This window comes from Giraffa tippelskirchi, chromosome 1 (assembly GCF_054371585.1).
Source record: "Giraffa tippelskirchi isolate mGirTip1 chromosome 1, T2T-mGirTip1v1.2.pri, whole genome shotgun sequence".
In the NCBI taxonomy this organism is placed as follows: domain Eukaryota; kingdom Metazoa; phylum Chordata; class Mammalia; order Artiodactyla; family Giraffidae; genus Giraffa; species Giraffa tippelskirchi.
The window spans coordinates 64,284,538-64,308,201 of NC_137275.1; positions in this window are offsets into that span (position 1 = coordinate 64,284,538).

Genomic DNA, 23,664 nt, shown 5'->3' on the forward strand with positions numbered 1-23,664 from the left:
GCAAAGGATAATTAAAAAGTGTGTGGAGCAATTTGAGAAGCCTGTGTCTCTGCCATGCATCATTAGCTATATAGGATTTCCAATTTATGTAACAATGAGATCAGCTAAGTGGTGGTGTTCACTTTAAATATTTGATGTTTTAATAGATTGCGTATTCTGTGACTACCACTTACTCCATCAACACTGGCTAATACACTTGAGAGAAATTGTTCTGTTTGTGAATCCTTACAAATAAAAAACTAAAATATGTTTCCAAATTGAAAATACAAGATCAACTTTTAATCCTTTAAGTGGCACTAGTGTAAACAGTGGTCTTCCCAGGTGGTTCAGCAGTAAAGAACCCACCTGCAATCCAGGGGTCGAAGGAGACACAGGTTCGATCCCTGGGTTGGGAAGATCCCCTGGAGGAGGGCATGGCAACCCACTCCAGTATTCCTGCCTGGAGAATCCCATGGACAGAGGAGCCTGGAGAGCTGCAGTCCATAGGGTCTCAAAGAGTCAGACACGACTGAAGTGACTTAGCACGTACACAATGTAGACAGTATTAAAGTCTAGGGGCTAAGGAAACGAGAAAGTAAGGAGTAACAAAAATCTTCACATAAATTAAAATGCCAAACCTTTTCAAAACTATTTTCAACCAGACAAAATGTCCTTTAGTTATTGGTAAATTTAATCTGTCTCTTATGAAGCAAGGGGAAGCAAGAACCAATCTCAAGTGTTATTCAATGAGACTCCCATTTCAAGTGGCGTATTTAGTGAATGCCTGAAGTATGTGTTCAGTCGTGTCCGACTGTATGTGACCCCATGGGCTGTAGCCTGCCAGGCTCCTCTGTCCATGGGATTCACTAGGCAAGAATACTGGAGTGGGTTGCCTTCCTTCTCCAGGGGATCTTCCCAACCCAGGGATCGAACCTGTGTCTCTTGAGCCTCCTGCATTGGCAGGCAAATTCTTAACCACTGAGCTTCCTGGGAAATACAATGAATGCTTAGGCACAGGAAGAGAAGAACAGAGAATTAGACATCCTCGATTCCAGGAGCTTTCATCTGATGGAGGACACCAAATGCCAACAACCATCTATAACAAGAGGAAGACAAATGCAGTATAAATCAAGATATCAATACACATGGCACAGGGTACAAATGAAAGAGTAATTGATCCATTCTAATAGGGATATATGGAAATGATTTACTGAGAACATGGGACCTCAAGGTAAACTAAGATATTAGCACAAGAAGGAGACCACAAATTTAGCAGAATAAGAAAAAAAATGCATGAGGGAGCATACACAGCTACGAACACATTATGGCCCATTAAGGGAATGGAGTGTAAGAATAGAATGGCAGAAGCCTGGGTTAAGAGTAGGGGGTATAAGAACAGCAGCTACATGTGGGTCTTGATTCAGAGATTTACATGTATTACCTACAGCCTATACTTTTTATTTTAGTAAGATTTACATTACAAAATTTACCAACTTAACCATTTTTAAGTATATAGTTCAGTGGCATTAAATACACACACACACACACACACACACACACACACACACACACACATATAGTGTTTGGTAACTATCACAACCATCCCCCCAGAAAATTTTTCATCCCCCCAAACTGAAACTCCATACCATTAATTGAAAACTTCTTACTCTTCCATTTCCCTAGTCTTCACTTGGAACTGTTGATATCATTCTATTTTGTCTCTATGAGTTTGACTAATCTAGGTGTCTCATATAAGTGGAATCATACAGTATTTGTTTTTATGTGGGTAACATTTCACTAAGCATAGTATCTTCAAATCTCATTCATGCTGTAGTGTGTGTCCGAATTCTATTTTTAGCACTATTTCATTATATGCATATACTATGTCTTGTTTACCCATTCATCTGTTGATGGACATTTAGGTTGCTTCTATCTGTTATAAATGATACTGCTATGAACATGAGTTTACAAATATCTGTTCTACTCTTTGCATTCACTTCTTTCAGTTAAATGCACAAAATTGCAACTGCTGGATCATATGGTAATCCTATTATTAATCTTTTTGAGAAAACACTATACTCTTTTCCATATTGGTAGCACCATTTTACATCCCCACCAGTGGTACACAAGTTTCCCCCATCCACACTAACCTGTTATTGTTTGTTTGTTGTATATTAGACATCCTAATGGGTATACTGTGATATTCATGTAATGAACTTTTTCAGAACAACATCGCAAGGATAACATTATTATCCAATGCAATAGATAAAGTAACAGACCTAGAGACCTAAACAACTTCTCAGAGTGTTTTAGTTACTAGATGGTATATGTAAGATGAGATTTGAAGCTCAACTCACATTACCCCTTCTGTCCTTACTTCTCATTTATGTCCTTATTTTTGTATCTGCTCCATTGCTTGACTACATAGGATTTTCACGTTGTCCAGAGAGCATGATTTGGGTCCATCTGGTTCAGCTGAGTATGAAGATGCTATTAATTGTTAATCAAGCACCTTGGAGTGTGCCAAGTTATTAATAGTTTCTGATCTTTAAAGCCTCTTGCTTTGAAACTAATATCTGAAATACCAGTGATCTGAAGATAGTGTTGTAAGGAGGACATATCATAGAGGAGTGGTGATTTAAGTTGTACCTTGCAGATAGACATGTAGTAAATGAAAAAAGTACCAACCATATAGTAGTTGGAGAAGGAAATGGCAACCCACTCCAGCATTCTTGACTGGAGAACCCCTTGGACAGAGGAGCCTGGTGGGCTGCTGTCCATGGGGTCGCCGAGTCGGACATGACTGAAGCGACTTAGCATTAGCATTAGCATTAGTTCAGTTCAGTTGCTCAGTCGTACCCAACTCTTTGTGACCCCACGGACTGCAGCAAGCCAGGCTTCCCTGTCCATCACCAACTCCCGGACCCAACTCAAATTCATGTCCATCACGTTGGTGATGGCATCCAACCATCTCATCCTCTGTTGTCTGCCTGTCTTCAACCTTTCCCAGTATCAGAGTCTTTTCAAATGAGTCAGTTCTTCGCATCAGGTGGACAAAGTATTGGAGTTTCAGCTTTAGCATCAGTCCTTCCAATGAATATTCAGGACTGATTTCCTTTAAGATAGACTGGTTGGATCTTCTTGCAGTCCAAGGGATTCTCAAGAGTCTTCTCCAACACTGCAGTTCAAAAGCATCAGTTCTTCGGCGCTCAGCTTACTTTATAGTCCAACTCTCACATCCATACATGACTACTGGAAAAACCATAGCTTTGACTATATGGACCTTTGTTGGCAAAGTAATGTCTCTGCTTTTTAATATGCTTTCCAGTTTGGTCATAGCTTTTCCTCCAAGGAGCAAGCATCTTTTTATTTCATGGCTGCAATCACCATCTGAGATTTAAAGCTAACTGTATGAAAATACCAATGCATGTGTTTATTATGATACAAACATGGGATATGTTTTATAAGCAATGAATTAGCATGGCTGGTATGACAAATGAGACACAACCTTGTCTGCTCATCTCAGCCTTATGTATTCTACCTTGCCATACCCTCCCTTTTACCTTCAAGTTAGTGCCTTCTACCCCAACACAGCTCACAGCACTAGTTCTACTACATATGTATTAATTCATTCTGTGCAGACTAGTCACCCCAGCATTTGAATGCATGATTTGCTTCCTCACCAAAAACTTCTTCACACACCTTTGAACCATGGCTAAAAACCACTTGCATGTATCCTTTCCTGAAACATGATGTAGAGCCCTTTTGCATTTGATTGTTTTGTGCCGCCATGAAAGAGCATCTATACTTCAACAAGGCCCAGGACAACTATGCTCAGCAGGATTCCTCAGATACATGATTCTTGCTTTGTTTTCTCTGGAACCTTGAATGGCGTCAAGAAAGCATCAAACTATTTTTATAATTCTGGAAGTAATGGGAGCATTAAAGAGTCAATGACAATAATTAAGAAGCTATTGCAATGACAACTACTGAGGTACAAAATAATGATGAGCAGATCTAATGGATAATTAGTAACATGGAAAGGAGAACTGATAGGAATGGTTATATAGGACAGCCGTCCCCAGTCTTTTTGGCACCAAGGACTGGCTTCCAGATAGACTATTTTTCCTTGGACAGAAGTGGGGGCAGGGATGGTTTCAGTTTTCAGTTTCATACGCCGCTCACCTCCTGCTCTGAGGCCCTGTTCCTAACAGGCCATGGACCGATACCAGTTGCAGTCTGGCCTGGTGGGTGGACACCCCTCATGTAGTAGTGAGGAGGATTTAAAATGAATGCTGCACTGTGACGAGTGGAATGGTAGAACTACTAGCCTAGATAAGAAACACAAGGAGGGCCACAGGACACCTAGATATTTGGTGCAGTATGTATTCCAGGTACATCTATGAGGATGTTTTTAGATGAAATGAACATTTGAGTTGGTAAACTGAGTAAAGCAGGTCATTCTCTCTAATATGTGTGATCCCTATCCAATCAGTTGAAGGTCTGAATAGAAGAAAATGACTAATTCTCCTGCAACCATGATGGAATTCCTCCTATCTGATGTCATAAGCTGGGGCATCAGTTTTTTTCCTGTGTTCAAATGCAAATTGAAACATCAGATCTTGGATCTCAAGTCTGCCAACTTTTCGACTGTAGCTAGATCATGAACTGTCCTGAGTCTCCAGGTTGCCTACCTTAGGCTTCGGAATTTCTCAGCTCCCAAAGTCACTGGAGCCAGTCTCTGAAACACACACACACACATGCACACACACACATATAGGTCTTCTCTTACCCTTTTCCTTTATGGCCCTTCCTTTCTTATACACAAAAACTCTCTTCCTTATGACCTACTATATTCTATCAAGTATTATAGTTATTAAAGTTTAGGTTTATTGTTAATATGATTGAAAGGAATTATAAGTATCTGAAAATACTCAGCAAGTGCCCATGTGAAATTATAGTGAATATGGAATCAATAAAATAATAAATGAGTCAGGGACTTAAAGTGAATACACATTTCTGTATCAAGGAAAAATTAGGTATATCTGCTTGAATCCAACCATTAGATTATTCTAAGCTTCTTACAAAGTAAGTATACCACAAGAAAAAAAATGAGTAAGTTTCATTTGCAATAAAGCTTCAATCAAAGAAATAGGAAAGGAAACAAGGACGAATTTGAGGAGAAATATAAACAAAGTAATCAGTCATTTAAGAAAGGTAAGTTGAAGCTGACAAAAATATCACCATTGCTGGATTTGCAATTTAACAGTAGAGAAACCAACCTGTTGCTTGAATCAGAGAGGGACAAAGCGAAAAAGAAACCTGAAAAGAATAATTAGATGTTAACTGCATGGGAGCAAAGTAGGTACTGGTATTTTCATAAGTTTCAACTTAAGTAGCAGCCTTTGCCACTCTCTGGAATCAAAGCAATTTATCATCCATGAACAGCTGTCAACCAGAGCACCACCAGGGACACAGCAAGGCTGTATTTTTACTGGGCCTGGATTTTCATATAAAAGCATTGAATTTATCTGGACTGTGGAGAGTTGCTAAGCTCAGTGTCAAGGGGAAAGTCCCATCTTATTAGTAGTGATGTTATCTTAGTTACAGTAGTCTGTCATGCCTGGAGGAGTGGGGAGGGCAATGCATGTCACGTGGTTGCAGACAAATGAGAATGTGGTTTTAAGAAGCCCCATGCTATTGACCTTGCAGTTTTGACATAGAAGGCCTAATTTAGACCAGAGATTTTTTAAGGTCCTGAGATCACGTCTTGAATCTTTACAAACTAAAGTAAATGTGTTTTAAAACAAAATATCTATCTATCTTCAGATAGATAGGTAGATATAAATGGCAAAATTATTCTTTAAAAAAATTCAGATTGAGATGTAGTCCCATGGAGAGCATAGGGGAACACACATTGAATATATGATAAGAAGCTGCATGTGTGCATAGACGTTTATGTACATCTACCAGAAATCAGTTGAGATGCTCTGAAGCTGAGGGCACATTTTAAACTTTCCAAAGGGCATATCCAAATGCATGGCTGGCTGCAATAGGGTAAAGGATGGATATCCTTCATGAGAGTGTGCTGTCCACACACTCCACTGGAGCCTAATGTGACAAATGCATGGGTTGGCATGCAGGTCTTGAAGAGGCTGAATGGAATAAAGTGGCAGAGATTTCTCTCACAGAGAGACAGTGGGTCTCTGTCTTCTCTCAAACACAGTCTCTGTTGGAGAGTAATAGGAATCAGCTTTGCTATGGTTTCCTTTAGTCAGCACAGCAGCAGCAGCAGTTTTGAGATTCTGTGGTGCATGCTAAGTCACTTCAGTCATGTCTGACTGTTTGTGACCCCATGGACTGTAGTTTGCCAGGCTCCTTTGCCCACGGGATTCTCCAGGCAAGAATACTGGAATGGGTTGTCATTTTCTTCTCCAAGGGATCTTCCTGACCCAGCGATGAAACCCGCATCTCTGGTGTCTCCTGCATTGGCAGGCAGGTTCTTTACCACTAGCGCCACCTGGAAAGCATGTTTTGGTTTCTCTAGAACAAATTCCTGATTATCCATATGTACCCGACACCCACCCACACAACTCCAGCACCCGTCTCCCTATCCTCATGCACACAATCATCTTGCCAGTGTTGAGAGTCAAAAGGATTAATTTTGAAAGGTTTGAATGGGGTACCAGTGTGAAGTAGGATTAAATCATTTTTCCATCTAAGTTTCAAAAATAGACAGAGAGCGTTGGGGTCACAGTGAGCTCCTCAACTTGATAAGGATCAATCTGTCCTTTAATCTGAGTGCGCAATGCCATCCAACCTCAGTACCCAGGAGGAAAATAGAGCAAGTAGGAATATGGTCCAGAAGTATTACACAGCCTCGCCACCCCAATCCATTTGCCCCTACATTTTATTATGATCATCTTTAAACATACAGAAAATTGAAATGATTTTATAGTAAATATATAGACCTAAAACTAACCTACTTCCACCTACAACTAACATTTTACTTTACTTGATTTAACACGTACCTATTATCCATCCAACCCTCTACTTGCCTATTCATCCAGTTGTCACTGTATTTCTTAGCAAGCTGCAGACATCAATGCACTTTCCCCTAAATATTTATGCATGGACACCATTTACAAGAGTTTGAGATTTGCTTTGGGTACTTTTTCTTTTTGAGGTAAAATTTACACATAATAAAATCATATATATATATGTATATATATATCTATATATATCACATTGATTTTTGGCAATTCATATACTTATACAACAAAAATTCTTATCAAAATAAAGAACATTAACATCATTCCAGAATGTTGCCTAATACCTCTTTCCAATCAATCTCTGCCCCTAAGCCCAAGAATAACCACTGTTCCATGTTTTTGCCAACAAAGATTAGTTTTGCCTGTTTCTGAGTCGTATTGAAAAGAGTCATAAGTATATGTTCCTCTGTGGAGGACTATTAACGGTAGATAGAATAATGGCTCCCCAAAATGCCCACCTTGTAAACCCTAAAATCTGTGTACATGTCATGTTACATAGGAAGATGACAGGGGTAACTGAAGTAATACATGGGGTCATGGTTTCTAATCAGCTGACTTTGAAATAGGGAAGTTATCCTGGATTATCTGGGTGGGCACAATATAATTACAAAGGCTCCTAAATGTGGAAGACTGAGGCAGAAGTATCAAAACCAGAGAAATGGCATCATAAGAAAGGGTTGACTGAACATTGCTGTCTTTGAAGGTTTAAGGAGGTCATGAGCCAAGCAATGTGGGAAGTCTCCAGAAGCTGAAAAAGGTAGGGAAATAAATTATTCCCTAGAGCCTATAGGTAGGAATACAGCTGCCAACACCACTGATTTTTGCCAGTGAGATTCATTTTGGATTTACCTCCAGAATTCTAAGGTAACACATTTGCTTTGCTTTATTCAACTAAGTTTGTGGCAGGTTACAGCAGCAATAGGAAACTACTATACTTTTTTTTTTAATTCAATATAATGTTTTTGATGTTTATCTATATAATTGTATGTATGCTTGTCTTTTTTCATTCCATTTTACCCAACCTCTTATTGAAGGACACCTGGACTGTTTCCAGTTGTAGACTATAAATATTGGTCATAAGCCTGTGCATTTTTTAAAGTGTTATAATTTGATGTGTTTGAGGATTCGCTATTTGTGACTGGCCTTCATGGTGACCAGCATCTGAACTGGCCCGGGAAGGCACTAGTGGATGATGCTTTAGGGAGCTAAAAATGCATAACTCTAACCTGGTTTCAGAACAGTTTCCAAGCTCTGATATACTATTTCAAAAGCTAAATTTAAGGAGAGCAGGAGCCACCGTCACATGGAACGGGATGTGGAGACCTAAGTATTGTGAAGTGTCTGCTTCCCTCCACGTGCTCAGATGAAATCAGCCAGCTCTACTCTTTATTATCCTGACATGCCTTCAAATAAGAATAATAATAATGGCTAATTTTCTGCTGCAATATCACCTAAACCAGAACAACCTGAGTCCAGATTATTAAACTCTCAGTCTTAGTTTGCTCATCTGTGAAATGAGAACTATCCCAATTTACACAGTTGTTCTGGGGCAGCTTCCATGGTAGCTCAGATGATAAAGAATCTGCCTGCAATCCAGGAGAACCAGGCTCAATCTCTAGGTTGGGAAGATCCCCTGGATAAGGAAATGGCTACCCAGTCTAGTATTCTTGCCTGCAGAATTCCATAAACAGAGGAGCCTGATGGGCTATAGTCCATGAGTCTGCAAAGAGTCAGACACAACTGAATGACTTTCATTTTCTGAGGCATAATGTGATAATATAAACAAATGAGACATATTGTATGCATGAAAAGCTGATAATGTCCTAATTTTTTTAAGTCCTACACAGTTAGGACAATCCTCATGTCTTCTGTTTCTAGAAAAGTAGTTTACAGAAACATCAAAATCAGGGAATACACTTATTAATTCAACAAATGCTGACTGAGCATAGACAAAGCCCTAGATATTCTCAGGACCTTAAAGATTTATTGCATACAACTCTTTTGTTCAAAGAGTCTAGTGAGGAAGACAAGGGAGTAAACAGGACTCTATAGTTTGGCATGGCTACTATGAGAAAGATAGGCACGAGGGTCATCGTGTATTTAAGAGAACACCTAGCCTAATCAAGGGAAAGCGCCAGGCAAGATTCAGGAGCAGATGTTCTTGAACTAGAAGTGATTCAAGAGTAGGTTAAGTGGAAAGGAAACTGAGGAGAGGAGCAGGAGTCAGGAATAGCCCGTGTTGTACAAAGGAGAGACTGTGACCATTCAGATAAGTTAACACACTATATGGGAAGCCATTCCTTTCTCCAGGGGATCTTCCCAATCCAGGAATCGAACCCAGGTCTCCCACATTGCAGGCAGATTCTTTACCAGCTGAGCCACCAGGGAAGCCCAAGAACACTGGCGTGAGTAGCCTATCCCTTCTCCAGCGAATCTTCCTGACCCAGGAATTGAACCAGGGTCTCCCACATTGCAGGCAGATTCTTTACCAGCTGAGCTACCAGGGAAGCCCATGTACAGGCACACACTAGCTTCAAATTCCAAGGTCAAGTTTAGATACAGGCAGGATTAGATAATATGGACTGCCAAATTTTATGAGTTTTCAAGTCACACAAACCAAAACTGGAATCACATTCCAATTTGGCTATCTATCAGTTATTTGACCTGGAGAAAAACAAGTAAGTTTTTAAAGCTTCAATGTTTTCATTTGTAGAGGGAGTATAACATTATCGAACCTACAGCAATATAAGAATGAAATGACAAAAAGTTGATGTATTTAACAGAATAGTTGATACACCTAGTAAGCTCTCAAACAGTGCAATCTTCCCTGTTCTTTTTTCATTTTTCTAGTATCACAAATTCTAGAGATATGCATACTGACTCCATTCAGTGCCCAACGGGGGGGTGGGGGGTAGATAACAGACAAATACAGCTATAAAATTTGAGTATGTCACTGGTTTGTATTGAAGGAGAAGACAGTAGCCTTAACAAGTTTCTCAGACAGTGTAAGTATATTAGAATCTCAATAATCATATTCAGGTTTTAGTGACCAATTTAAGAAAAGCATCAGGCTGGAGCAAAGATTACTAGTCTCCATCAGGTCAACCTGGGTTAAAGATTACAAAAGGACAGAGTGTCACAAAATAACTTAATATCCTTTTATCTACCTATGATGGTCAGGTTAGGTAAAGAAAAGGAATTTCATTAATGGGAAGATGGTCCAGTGTCCCCAGGGGAAAAGACAATGACATCATAAAATATACCTTTATCCCTGGGAGAAGAATAGACGTAAGTTGTGGAAGAACCAAATACATGGTAATAAAATGTGTATAGTACTGATGGGGTTGGACCAGGGCCCATGAGTGCATAAACCTATAGAATTCAGGGTCTTCTCTACAAAAACAAAGTAACTAAACTGCGAATTCAAAAGTAGGTGTTTTTATCAGTGTCCTGTGGCTACTGTAACACATTACCATCAACTTAATGGCTTAAAACGACATGTTTATTATCTTCATTCTGGAGGTCAGAGTCCTAAATATGTCTCACTGGGATAAAATCAAGATGTGAGCAGAGCTGTTTTCTCTTCTGGAGACTTTGAGGAGACTCCATTTTCTTGCCTTCTCCAGCTTCTAGATGGTTGGCCACATTCCTTGGCTTGAAGCCTGTTTTCCCATCCTCAAAGCCAACAATGGCTGGTTGAATACTTCTAACATCTCACCAGTCTGACACTGACTCTTCTGACTCCCATTTTCACTAAGGACTTTGGGATTACATTGGATCCACACAGATAATCTATTTTAAGGTCATTTGATTAGCAATGTAAATTCCATTTGCAACCTGAAGCACCTCTTCCCTTGCAACATATTCACCAAGTCCAGGTATTAGGATGTGGGTCTCTTTTGAAAGATACTATTCTGCCTATAACAGTATAAAATGAGTATTTAGAACAAGAAAAAAATCACATCAGAACCTATTTTGATATCCAAACCCCTTTTCTGTGACTTTTTGTTTTCATCAATTTATAAATGATGTTTCCATAGAAATATTTCTAATTAAACCTGAATTTTTCTCCTCACCTCCAGTTCCCTACAACTACCAACAACTTCCAGCATTTTCAGGGTACAGGAAATGACAGACCCTAAAGCTAAATTCTTTTAGCTTCATTACTAACCTGCTTCCAAGAATTGAAAAACATTACTGCAGATATGATGCTTAGAGAGAAAATATACTCTCTTATAAAGTATGTTACTGTAGTTCACTAATGATATTGACAAATGAAATTATTTTTCTTTTACAAAATTGATATTATTAAATGCATAACAGATTCTAGTATTAATAAGTCATTGAAATGTTTGCCAGTTTAAGGGTACATGTCTTCTAGTAAATTGATCTTTATTAATATTTTATTACTTGATTATTTTTCACTTACCAGATTCAGGTTATGGATTTTTTTTACAAGATGCAACTCTAATCAGTTATAGTATATAAGATAGGCTACACATAGGAAATTATGGTAATAGTTTAATCACTGAGTCGTGCCTGACTCTTGCAACCACATGGACTGTAGCTCACCAGGCTTCTCTGTCCATGGGATTTTTCAGGCAAGAATCCTGGAGTGGGTTGCCATTTCCTTCTCCAAGAGATCTTCCTGATCCAGGGATCGAACCCATGTCTCCTGCATTGAAGGAGGTCTCCTGCTTTGCAATTGGAGTCTTTACCTCTGAGATACAGGGAAGCCCAAAATAAAGGATAGAACATGGTATTTTAATTTTAGAATTTAAATAAATCCTTCATGCTTGACAGAAAGAGAATGCATCTCACTTCTAACCCAAAAGGACAATAAGGAAAGTATCTTTATGTTCTATCTTTAAAAGAAAAGGCTTGCCTTTAGCATGTCTACCCTTAATGATTTCTCTTTTAATCATGTCTTTTGTCTTGTAACTGTTTTCTGAAAGTCCAGCAGTATGATCCCTTATATCATAGTATTGCTCTCTGACTGGAAAGGGATCAATCTGTGGTTCTTTCCACTTTTCTCTTTTAGGCTAGAGGAGCTAGCTTAGAAAAAAAATCTCAAAAGTCATACAAATCTTTGCTTGGAAGCAACTGTAATAATCATTTTAGTTCATTTTACAAGAGAAAAATAACAGCTGCCATTCTGTGAGTGCTTGCCACATGCCAGGCTAAGCATTTATGTTTCTCTTTTTTTAAAAATACCTATAACAATACTGGAAGAAAGGTATAATTATCTGTATTTTTTCATGAATACTTGTAAGTGGAAATAATCCTTTATGGTTCTCACATCAGAAAAGGTAACGTGTGTCGGGACAAGGAGGCAGAATGTTTCCTGTTTTTCAAGAAGCAGCTCTAAGACAGCAGGTTTCTTGACCTTAGCCACTGTCAACAGAACCAAATTAGGTTTGATGGAGCACTCATTGCTACAGTTTGAAAGACAGAAGTACTAGGCATTAAGCCTGAGAAGTCAGAAAGGGATTTGAAATGATTATTGTCATTATTGCTATTATTATTTATTTATTCTCTCTTGGTTACAGCTCTAAATGAAAACCAACATTCAGACAGTGTAAGACTGTTTAACATCTTTCACATTAAAGTTTGCATTCTTAACTACATGGAATCAAGAATCATTTTTCCTTTGCTCCTCAAGTCAATATAAGTCACTCTTTCACTGACTCTTTTTATTTCCATCCAGGCCTAAAACTACCTGTAGAGTGCCCCCATATGCTTGTCTTCCTACCAATAAAGAAAGCTCTGCAATGGGGTATGTGAGTCTGGAGACACATATATAGCAGGAGGACTAGAAGTTGTAGTGCTGATGACTTTGTGAAAATACAGAGGAATGATTCTAAAACTCAAAGCTCTAAAATGGACCAAGAAAATGAGAATTGAAGTGTGCAAACCCCTTTGAGGATTGCCCAAAGCCACTCTGCCACCTGGTGGCCTGAGACACTTGCTATCCAAAGAGAAAAAAAAAAGCAAGATAAGGGACAGGACTGGGTTTGTGAGCAAACTTATCACTCCTCTACTCCCAAGAGGCATTGGGAAAACTGAGGCCAACATTTCAGGGCACCTCCCATATGGAAAGTGGATTTTCCTACATATCTCAAAGAACGCACAGCTGGCTCTTTCTAGAGTGCACTGGAAAACACAACAGGAGATTGTTGATTGTTAGAAAGTATCCACAGAAATCTGATGCACAGGTGCTGAAAGGGACCCTAGAGATTTTTATTTTACAGATGCAGGGTTTGAGGTCCATGTAGTCTCCCTTAGTTCAGAGAAGCAGAACCCATGGGGGAATTTTCCCCTGGGGTAATCACCCCACAGTGCACCCCACAGAACTTAACCTTGTAGGGGATGCAGCTTAGCTTGTATGATTGTTTAGCATAAAACTTTTATGTCTTGGTGCAGGTATAGAATTAATATTATGGAATAAATACTGCCGACTGTCATATTACATATCCACTGCTAATTAAAAGGCAAACAATGGATAAACTGAAAGAAATCACTTTGAATCTGTAGAAATAGAATCAATAGATCTAGCTGAATATAATGAGCTCAAATGCACCGGAAAAATAGAGTTGGGGGAAATCCAAATGCAATATATTTTTATGTACTTATTCTTATAATTCTATATTGAATAATATGCAATGAAGCCTTTGTTTCCATTTAAAATAAGGTTGTAAAATATTTGGTTCATAAAAGCATTAAGATGAGGAAGTGAGAGGGAGTGAAAAAGAAACCTTTTGTTTTTTAAAAGCATTCTTTTGTTTTTCTCCCTGGTTGTGAATCTCTCTCCTGGACTCACTGCTGCCTAATTTCAGATTTTTCTCTGTGCTCCCAAATGCCTTCCTTGAAACTTTCCTTCATATTTAAAAACAAATGGAGATGCTGCTTAATTCATCTTACTTTCCAGGGAGTAAAGGAAATGAAAATTAAAAGTGGCTTCACCACCAGTAAAGAATGTTTCAATGCAGAGATGTTGATGGAAATATTACAAGAAAAATTGTATTTACATGTTTTCTGCTCATTTTTCTAAAACATCTCTCCTCCTCTGCTTCAAATCACAGTATTCTAAAAACTGCATTTGTGGTGACCCAGCACTGGTTATGCATTTAGTAAGATTTAAAAATCAGCTAAAAAGCAGGCTAAAAAAATGTGCAGAATACAGATTGGAAATGCTGTAAGTCCCATTAAAGAGGCTCACATTTTTGTTATAGCTGTAAGCTGTTCAAGGATGTGAGCCATGTTCACCTTACTTACCTGCATGGTATACTGTCTACTATAATAAAATGCCTCCTGTATACTGGGTGCTTATTCAGTATTTCCCCAGTTAATTTCAGATTAGTTATATTTTATAACTTTATATGAACCAGTTACCTCCTGTGGCCATAGACTCTGTCCATAGTCTTCGACCAGAAATTTCAGCAATAAACACAGAAGAAGAAGAAAGGAATAGAGGTGGGAAGTATGATGGGAACCAGATTGCATGAGTTGAATTCTGGGTCATATATTACTAACAATGAGTCAGTGGGTGATTTACCCTCTATAAGCTACAGTTTGACCTCTGTACAAATAAAGATAATACTAAGATCTGACTGTAATGATTTTCAAAATTAAATTGCATCATCTCTGTGTAAAGGGCTTAACAGAGTGTCTGATGCCAGAAATGAGCCCTCATCACACGTTAACTCACTGAAATTGCTCCACTGTATTAGTTTCCTACTGCTGCTATAACAAAGCACTACAAACTTCATAGCTTAAAACAACACAAACTTTTTAATCTTACAGTTCTGGAGGTAAGAAATTCAAAACAAGTCTTAACAGGATGACTCAAGTTGCCTGCAAGGTTTCTTCCTTCTGGAGGCTCCAGGGAAGAGAATCTATTCCTTAATGTTTTGCAGCTTCTTCTGGAGATTATTGCATTCTAAGACTTCTACCTACATCACTCTAATCTTCACTCCCATTATCACATCACCTCCATCTTATAAAGGACCCTTGTGGTGCCCACCCAGATAATCCTGGATAATATCCCTATGTCAAGATCCTTAACTTAATCATGTCTATAAATCCTTTTATCAAATAAGATAACATATTCACAAGTTATACGGATTCAAATATTGACATCTTTGGGACCTTAATCAGTCTACTATCTATACCAACATGACAGCAAATCCTTTACATTTAGGGATTTTTAGAAATTCACAAGCCTGTGAATTTACTATAGTAGTTGTTCTATTCACAATCACCTAATTAGGGGAGTTTCGCTTGTTTGTTAGTTTTACTTGCTTCTCCATCTGTTTAACTGAATTTGGCCAAATCTTAGGAAATGCGGGGGTTGTGGTGTGATACATCAGAGATGAGGCAGACAGGGTGTTCTAGAATTTGTCTTTTTTTTAAGTCCCAGGAGATATTTTGAACATGGACTATACAGTCCTTGGAATTATCCAGGCCAGAATACTGGAGTGGGTAGCCATTCCCTTCTCCAGCGGATCTTCCCAACCAAGGGATAGAACCCAGGTCTTCCACATTGCAGGCAGATTATTTACTAGCTGAGCTACCAGGGAAGCCCCAACTTTCATTTAATAAATATTTATTAATGTTTTAGAAGCTGAAGAATTTAATCACGTTTTAAATTGGAAAACTAGATAAAATTTTCATAGACATGACAAAGGAAATATTTCTTTCTAAAAGTGGAAAAAACTCCACAACTAAAATATTAGGAAGACTAACTTAAGCATTAGATGCAGAAACAAAAATTTGAAGTTCTGCTACCAATGGAAAGAACAGTTGCCACATTTAATCGTGTCTATTTGTTTATTTTAACCAACTCTGAATTTTGCACATTTGAAGATGCATTTTCCCCTCTCACCACCTGTGACAGTTAATTGTATGTGTCAACTTGACAAGGCCATTTTCCTCCTATCTCTGTTTCAAATGACAGGCTAACTTGATTCTGCTTAATAAGTCAGTAGAGTTGAGAACATTAACTTATTTGAGCACATTTACATCAACATTACGCTAAGGAAAGGCACCAGTGTGCTCTTAAGATGTAAAAGATTCTAGATCATTCTATCCTCACTGCTGTCTCTCAAAGTACTATTCAAGGGATACATTTAACACACGGAGGAGAAGCAGAATCTGCTGTTTACATATGAAGAGGACTAACATTTTGTTTTTATCTATAATCTGACACTAATATTTCCTCTGCTCTGATTTCTATGTTGAATAGAACAACTCTTCCTAGCCATACTTAAAATACCATCTTAAGTATCATTGTCTCAAACAACTTTTTTTAACCTCTTTATACATTTTTACTATCTGGAATTTTTGTTTTGATTTTTGGTGTGAATTTCTCCCATTAGACTTTGAACTCCATGGTGATATGTATTATCTTAACTTTGCTCACCAACATAGCCCCGCTGCCAAGCCTTGAGAGAGGAGAGTATGGGGACACAGTAGCTTTCTTACACACTCCCTGGCTTGACTGCTGGTTAGGCGCCTTAGCCTCCCACAGTTTTCTAAGGTGGAGGTCTCTGTCCCATGTACATATTCTCTGCTCCTTCCAGTGGCACATTTAGGTAATATCTGTTTTGTTTTGCATGTTGGCCTATTTTTTTTTTTAATGAATTTATTTATTTTAGTTGGGGGCTAATTACTTTACAATATTGTAGTGGTTTTTGCCATACATTGACATGAATCAGCCATGGGTTTACATGTATTCCCCATCCTGAACCCCCCTCCCACCTCCCTCCCCATCCCATCCCTCTGGGTCATCCCATTGCCCCGGCCCTGAGCATTTGTCTCATGCATTGAACCTGGAATGGTGTTCTGTTTCACATATGATAATATACATGTTTCAATGCTATTCTCCCAGAACATCCCACCCTCACCTTCTCCCTCAGAGTCCATAAGACTGTTCTATGCATCTGTGTCTCTTATTCTGTGGTCTATTGTTTTGATGTAGGTAAATTCGATTAACAAAGGATAGAATTTTAAAGTGTTACAATGAGCACACACACAGAAATCTCTCCTCCAATCTTGCTCTTTCAATAAATCTGCCATCTTAATATATACCTGTAAATGTATGTGTCTCCTTTTTCAAATTTGTGTAGAGCATAGGATGAAGGAAAGACTCTTTTGTTATATATTAGGACTCTAAAATTTCAATATGCTGGTGCACTGGCCAGGAATCTTGAAAGAGCCAGCAACGGGTTGGTGTTATGTGAAACACAATACCACATGGGTAAATCCATGCTGGCTGGGGTCCTTGACCTTCCAGGATTGCAGCTCTTGTGCAGCTTGTGGCAGCACATGTCTGTGGCATTTAGCAGCTATTTTATAAGTAACCTGAAAGTGAAAGTGTCAGTTGCTCAGTTGTGTCCAACTCTGAGCCCATCAGCCCATCAGGCTTCTCTGTCCCTGGGATTCTCCAGGCAAGAATATTGGAGTGGGTTGCCATTCCCTTCTCCAGGGGATCTTCCTGACCCAGGGATCAAACCTGGGTCTCCCACATTGCAGGCAGATTCTTTACTGTCTGAGCCACAGGGAAGCCATTATAAGTAACCTAGGGCTTAGTAACGGAGAAGGCAATGGCACCCCACTCCAGTACTCTTGCCTGGAAAATCCCATGGACGGAGGAACCTGGTAGGGTGCAGTCCATGGGGTAGCAAAGAGTCGGACACGACTGAGTGACTTCACTTTCACTTTTCACTTTCGTGCATTGGAGAAGGAAATGGCAACCCACTCCAGTGTTCTTGCCTGGAGAATCCCAGGGATGGGGGAGCCTGGTGGGCTGCCGTCTATGGGATCGCACAGAGTCGGACACGACTGAAGCGACTTAGCAGCAGCAGCAGCAGCAGGGCTTAGTAAATATATCTCACGCTGAATTTTGTATCTGACCTTGACTGATGTAGGTGTAGCTTTGACCCAAGCAGGCATGAATGAGATAGGGATTAGGTTATTGAGGGCGAAGGAGTCTCTTAGTTCCAGTAAGGGTCACTTGATACAGGCTCACCAGGCATTGAGGGGTGAAATGACTTGTTCCTTATAATGTTTCTCATTGTCAACTGGCTGAGCCATCAATCTGCAAAAATAATTAATATCCATGTGGGTTATAATATGACTAGGTGAGGTGTTTGTCTTTGTACAATAGGTGTGTGACATTAATAAAGACAATTTAACCATTTCAAACTCTTTTCTCTTCCCTCACTTGAAAGGGCATCCAATTCCAAAAAGAGTCAAGATGAGACAAGCCAAGTAACTAGTCTCTTAGACTCTGAGACACAGTCACAGTCTCTAAGAGTCACCTCCTTCTATGTAGTTTCCAACTGACTCTGATTTGGTCACTGGATAGTCTGTGAGCAGAGTATAAGAGCTCCAAGGTCGAGACTGGATTGACCCACAAACGAATGGTGGGTTTTATTGAACAACAGGTAATGAAGAACATGGGAGAGAAGCATGTTATGTTGGAATGACTTTTACTTGAACCTAAGTTTAAGGGAGATTGGAGGAGATCATCAGAAAGTTATAACTCAAAATATAGCAAAGAAATGTTTTACCTACATTTACGTTAGAAATAAGGTTTACAGATAATTTGCATAAAAATATAGAGAAGGTTATGTATTTTAAACGATTATAGCCCAGGCAATACTTTTACTTTTGGAAAAAGCAGAAGGCAGATTTTCAAGGGATGAAGAAAGAAAGGGACCTACCTAAGAGGCACCTTGAGGTCTTTACCATCAAATTAGAACTGAATGAAAGGGAAAATGAGCTACCTTTACACCAACTGCTCTTCCTCTGAAAATGGCAAAATTTCTCAGCAGTGAGTTCAAGTAATTTCCCTGCAAGGGGCTCACATCCAAGACAGCATTGAGAAGCATCATCTTACAAGAGCAGATGAGAAGTCTGTAGCAGCAGCAGTCAGGAAATCATTTTATAAAGACTAGGACAGCCATTCAAAGCAGTCACAGACTAGTTGAACATTTAAGAGAGGAATTTTATAGATCATAACATGTATTAAGCCCTTTCAGGTTTGTTTTAAGATCACTGTGGTAATTGAAAATATAGAAGTTGCCCCCACTAAAAAAATGCTGATTCAGTATAATTTTTGAGCTTTACTATTTGCTAGACAATGCTTTTCCCTCTGGTGCTATAAATGGAACAGAGACCACTGATTGCTATACCCATGTAGCACAGATCTTACAGGGAGAGCTGGAAAATAAACAAGATAAGTAGTGAGCATGTTGCATGAGAGAGAGTGGCATGAGATGAGGAAAATAAAAAACAGGGAAGAAACAGGAAGTGTCCACTGAGAGAAAAACCGGTGATCAAGGAAGGTCTTACTAATAGGAATAAGACTCAAAGAGAAGCAAAGAGTATACAAACAAAGGGGGACAGCAGGAAAAATAAGAGAGCAAAATAACAGATTAGAGCCAAGGTCTGGCATCATATCTCTAACTAGGGGGCCAGACCACATAAGCTACAGAGGAATAACAAAAGGAAAAGTCCAGACCTCAGAGAGGAGACAAAGTTAAAAAGAGAATGAATGAAACTCTACAAGCAGCATTCACCCCACATATGATGGAAAAGGAAAGAAATCAGCTTAAGGATCAGACATGAACTCTCAAAACTCAACTGGACACAACAACAAAGACACAATTCATGAATGATAGGCTGGACTTCATTAAAATTGTCTGCTCTCTGAAAGGCAATGTCAAGAGAATGAAAAGACAAGTCATACAAAACAGAGAAAACATTTGCAAAAGATACATCTGATAAAGCGTTCTTATTCAAAATATAGCAAAATATCTTGAAACTCAACATAAGAAAAAAAGGACTGGATTAAAAAAATAGGTTTAAAACCTTAACAGACACCTTACTAACAAACATATATACACAAAACATAAGTAGATTAAAAGATGATCCATATCATATGTCTTCAGGAAAACACAAATTAAAAAGCAATAAGATATTACTGATATCACTACCCACTTATTGAAATGGCCAAAATCCAGAATATTCATAACAACAAATGGTGACAAGATGTGGAACAAGAACTTTCATTCATTGCTGGTGAAAATGCAAAATGATACAGCCACTTTAGAAGAAAGTCTGTTGATTTCATTCAAAACTAAACATAGTATTACCATATGATCCAGCAATCATGCTCCTTGGCATTTATCTAGAGGAGCTGAAAGTGTTAGACACAAAAACCTGCGTGCACACATGCACACACACACAAACACACACAAACACACACAAAAAAGCAGATAGATATTTAGATAGCAGCTTTATTCATGATTGATGAAACTTGGAAATGGTCAAGATGTCCTTCAGGACATGAATGGATGAAGTGTGGTACATGCCTACAATGAAATGTTATTTCTTTGTCTAACAAAGAATGAACTATCAAGTCATTAAAAGACATGAAGGAACCTTAAGTGCATGTTACTATGTGAAAGAAGCCAATCTAAAAAGACTACATACTATATGGTTCCAAATATATGACATTCTGGAAAAGTTAAAACTATGGAGACAGTAAAAAAAGAAAAAAATCAGTGGTTGCCAGGGGTTAGGGCAGAGAATGAATAGGTGGAGCACAAAAAAATTTAGGATAATGAAACTATTCTCTATGATACCATAATGGTGGATACACATCATTATAGATTTGTACAAATTCATGGACCGTACAATATCAAATGAGCTCTAATGTAAACTACAGACCATGGGTGATTAGGATGTGTCAAAGTAGGTTTATCAGTTATAACAAATCTACCATTCTGGTGAGGGATGTCAATAAAGGGAGAAGCTATGCATGTGTGGTGATGGGGTGTACATGGGAAATCTCTGTACCTTGACCCTAATTTTGCTCTGATCATATAACTGTTTTTTTTTTTTTAATAGTCTTAATAAGAATTAAAAAAAAAAACAGGCAGTCAAAAATTTGTCACAATCTTGGGTGTATTATTAAGGACAAAATCAATAATAATAATAATAATAAATTTAGGAGGGCCTTCTGTAAAGGAGAAATAGGAAAGGATCAAATTATCTGAGGAGGAGAAATAGGAAAGGATCAGTTATCTGAGTAGCCCACTACAGCAGAAAAAGACGAAACACTACAAAATATGTGTTTTGACAGTAAAATACAACATGTTATTTCAATTTCAAAAAATTCAAAAGCAAAGCAGAGGAAATCAACTTCTAGGGTGAGCACAGGTAACAAGGTCTTAGAATTCACAGGGTCTCCTGGCGTAACACCTGAGGTCTGAGCAGCAGCTGAGGGCAGAAATCTTCTGAGGTTTGCCAATAGTCACCCAATATTGTTTCCCCAACCTCATGCTCCTGCCTAAAAGCTGAGATCTCCATTTGACAGGCCACCTGCAAAGACTCAGCTCATAGATGCATGGTGAGCCTCTGAGGTGGACATCACTACTCTCACATTTAAGATTAGGAAACTGTTACTCAGAATTAAGGAACCTTTGCAGAGACACACAGTAAATGACAAAAAGAATCAAAACTGGTTCTGCCTCACTTAGAAGCATCTGAGCTCCCATGTATATCATCCCTCAAAAACTGGCCCTTGTCTCCCTCCTTAACCCCATCACCCACAACTTAACCTCAGGAATCTTTTCTTCCCTCTTTTATATCAGGCTAATTAACATTCAACAAATACCATATATGTTCTCTTAGTTCCCTGTGCCTTTCTATACAGTTCGTCACCTTTTAGCTTATATTACTCCTACCCATCCTTCAGCTAGTCAACAACTTAGGTCTCGTTTTACTTTAGATATCCTCTGCAACACCTCCAGAGAACCTCCCTCCCTTACTCCCAAGATCTCTTATGATATCATTTATTATAATGGCACATGGTACGTTTCTGATTAAATGTTTACCTGCTCTCTTAACTGTATCTGAACATCTCTGTTATTTCCTACACTAACAGAATTTGGGGCATGGAGTAATTGCTTAGTGTTTGTAGAATGAAGTTCTGTCTCATTTTTCAGCCCTTTTAATCTAATGAAATACTCATGCAACTTATTACAATTGATCCAGCATTTAATACCACTGAAGAGCTTAGAATCACCTGCAGCCATGAGAGAACTCTGGGACTCCCTCTGCCTGATCTTGGATAATCAGACCAAACAATGAATCTCAACTTTGATGCTTGAGGGACTGCTCTTTTCATGCCTCCTTCATCCCTTCATTACCAAAGAGGTGGAAGTGTGAGATCTGTGACAAAAACATCTTTTTCTGACAGTGGTTCTGAAAGGACATACTCCTTGTTGAAGCCCCATTCAAGGTTTTGAAATTATAAATGTGTGTACCGCTATCATGTTTATCAGCCATCTCTTTAAAACAAAAAAAGTCAAACATGGTTTTCCTCTAATGAACCTGCTTATCTTTACCTAGTAGATCTGTTTAACGCTCATTATCAATGCTCTTTGAGAATTCACTGATGACCTATTACTTCCTGTGTTTGTCAGAGAGCATATTAGAATGTACACACCCAATCAGAAAGCTCGATTTCTGTACTCAGTGGAGAGAAATGCCTGCTGTCCTCAGAGTTAATAAGCTACTACTCTGAGCATCGATTTCACTTTTACAGTGACTTAAGCACTGAGAAAAACTTGGCTTCAAGTTTGGAGGTGTTTCAAGGTAGATCATCTCTTTGCACATCTTGGAAGTATATGCCATGCCATATTGTACGATTTGTCAAATTGTGTTCATCTGTAAGAAAGCAGTCCTGAAGTTAGACCCTCTTCTCTGAAGTTTTTCTTCTGTCATTTCTGAGATTTAAGAAAGGTTTCAAGACCAAGTACTGTCACTTCTATGTGATACTGCACCGGCCCCTGGCAGTAAATCACGCTGGTAACAGCTTGAAGTGCATTTACTCACAGATGATATACATTTTACAATTCATGGTGAGTTTTACAACTCATCGGATTTGAAGTAGGTCACAAAGAAATGTTAAGAGTTTCAAAACTCTATCTAGTATGTGCTTTTTTTTTTTTTCCATCAGAAAATTTTGCTATTTTTAGCAATGTGAGGGGACTTTTGGGATGATCTCATGCAATCCCTTAATTTCATAGATTAAGAGCCTGAGACCTGGGAAGGTTAATTGATTTTCCCAAAGTCCCAGAGCTAGTTAGTGGCAAGTCAACACCAGAGCCCATCTTTTTTTTTTTTGTCTCAAAGGCTCTCTTTCCACTCTGCCAGACTGTCTCTAGTCTCTGGCTACACAAACCAGGCTTCTGAAGTGCATTATTAAAGGATTATCTGTTCTGCCCTTGGTGGCTGGGTCAGCAATAAGATTATTAAATTTTTATCTCATTCAGAGCTCTCCAACCTGGGAGATTCTCATCTGCCAGACTTAATCTGCCAAAAAATATGCAGAGGGAAGTAATGACACCAGTAGTCACAGAATTAGATACTCAAAGTCATTAGCAGGGCAATCCCTGGTCCAGTCTACAGCCAAATTGTGTGGTGGCTTTTTTTTTTTTAAGCATTTCTTCACTCCATTTATGCATCCATGAAAACCTGTGCACAGCCAGCCAGGTCTGAACCTGCGGATAGCTCCTGCAAGTGCCTACACTCTGACATCTGCCTAAATGCCAAATGA